Source organism: Microtus ochrogaster, unplaced genomic scaffold (genome assembly GCF_000317375.1).
Source record: "Microtus ochrogaster isolate Prairie Vole_2 unplaced genomic scaffold, MicOch1.0 UNK10, whole genome shotgun sequence".
In the NCBI taxonomy this organism is placed as follows: domain Eukaryota; kingdom Metazoa; phylum Chordata; class Mammalia; order Rodentia; family Cricetidae; genus Microtus; species Microtus ochrogaster.
The window spans coordinates 7064578-7067004 of NW_004949108.1; positions in this window are offsets into that span (position 1 = coordinate 7064578).

Sequence of the window (2427 nt, forward strand, 5' to 3'; positions counted from 1 at the left end):
GGTCACAAATGATGACTAACGTTTTACAGGAGCTGAATAAACATTTAGGAAAAGAAAGGGAGAGGGAAATAAGAAAAGGAGGAGGGCAGAGGGAGAAAACAGAAGGAAGGAGAGGGAAATCCTGAAGGCTGTTCGGGGTGGGGGGGAGATACATTAATTTTTAATTAATCAATTTTAGAAATTCATAGTTCACAAGACAACCTGCCTCACTGGAACTTGGGTTAAACATGCATGTTTGAAAACTCAAAATAAACAGAATTAAAGACAGACATCCTTCGCCGTCATCTCCTCTGTTGAGAATGAAATGCTGCTGCCAACAGTTAGGAGACATGTTTTAAATCGAGAAGCTTCCTTGGCATTCCACGAGCTTGAACAAACATCAATAACACTGAAGCATCTGTCCCTGTAGTGTCTTTAGGATGTAGCACTTGTAAAAATGAGACTTTGCAGTTCATTAATTTGCTTATGCAAATAAAGTCCAGAAACAGTTAATCTCTACAACACAGCTCCTCAACTTTCATTCTCTAAAGGCTGTCTCCAGCCTGGACTTCAGGCGAAGCTAGCTAAAAGCCAACACAAAGACTCTTCATTTCCCACCCAGGCTGCTCCTGAGAACTTGCGGAGGAAGTATTTCACAGGCTGAGGAATGTCCTAGGCATTTCTCTTCTTGAAAATGACAGAGGATGTCATTATTCAGTGTGAAGACAGGACTGTAGCAGGCAGGTCAACATTGCTATCAGTCAACATGAGGACACAGCAAGGTACTTACCATGATGATCTTCAGAGCCACAGCCAGAGTAGGCTACCTTCCTTATTCTATACCCATGACTGTTGGGTGCTGCAGATCCCTGGCCCCTTGACTTTCTTTGCCTGCCTCAGATCCTTTTGCCTGCTGAAGTGAACAGAGTAAACTACTTTTTTGCCTGTGCCTGCAACTGCTCTGAGCACGAGACCCTCATGAGTTCCTAATGGCAGGGGAGTGGTTCCTGGTGGGTTTTACAGCTGGAAATCCCAAGAGCTAGGGTGTGGTTATCAGTTTAGGATCCCTATATAAGCTTCCCTAGAGCACAATAAAGTTGGCATTCTTGATTTAAGGACGACCCTCGTCCCCATGTCTCTGACTGTGTGTGTATGTGTTTAAATCTCCAGCCACTTACCTGGCTTGCAAACCATCCCGTAGTGCAGGAGCTACACATGACACCTGACAAGCATGGTTTTATAAATATTCTCTGTTTAAAGGCTGTTATGGCAACCAAAACTCGGCACTGCATAAATACGTTCACTCTCCCTGCCTTTAAAATGAAGGGATAGACAAGGAGAGAGTTGACGGTGGTAATGCTGAAAATTTACTCTCCCAATCCTCCGACTTTCAGCCTCTGTTCCGGTTCCTGTGGTGTGAAGTAACAGGGTCATCATCTTCAGCATCCTAGTCAAAGCCAAATTATTTCATCCCCCAAATCGGACTCTTTCCTGCTCTTGTTCCTCCTTCAGTTCATGCTCCAGCAAGTCAAATTACAGGCTGTCCCTGACATCTGCTACCGACTAGAAAGTGCCATTGGCGGGTGTATTCTTGATCTTCCTAATACTTGCCTACCCCCTTGACTGCTTTCCCAGCTGCCATCTTGAAATTATAAATAAAAATTTACCCCATTTCCATATCACTCCATTTCTCACTTTATAAATGTTACAAAGATTTTTAAAATATTTTTTGAGAATTTCACAATGAACACTGCATCTACTTCACTCCTGCCTTATCCAGCCCCCACCAATGCCTTCCATGTTGTCCCTTCTCCATATGACATGCTTTGAGTCTTCCTAAACAAATCGTTCTTTAATTAGAACTGACTCTTAACACTGGATTTTCCACATTTGGCCCCAGAAACATTACGTCCAGTTGACTTTGAATGAACATTAAGCCACTTTTCTGTGACTTAATTTACAAACTTCTACTGTGTATTAAGCCTAAACAGACACAAATGCCCCCAAAGGGAGAGATTCTCTAACTTCTCAACCTCTGATCTCCTCCCAGTACTACGGACAGGTCAAGAGAGCTGTTTAATGGAGTAAAAATCTTAATTTCTGAAAATTATCAGTGCTTAGAGTCATTTGCTACTAATGACCCATGCATGTAAGCTCAGACATATTATTGTAACAAATGAAATAAAATTACTTTTTTTTTGCAGAGGAATACCTGCCACCCTCTGCCATGTCTCTCTGCTGATCCTCTTACTTATGGGGTCCCTTCCCCACAAGATCACAAGCTGAGTGATGGTGAAGAGGACTTATCATCCATCTTAGTGTCTAGAGCACTTCTGTATAGATAAGACACTGAGCAGATGCGTGAAGAATTTGTAGGTGGAACTAGAACCTGGACCTAATAAAAGAAGTATAATTTGTTTGTACAACAGAGCCTGAAGCCGTCTGGGC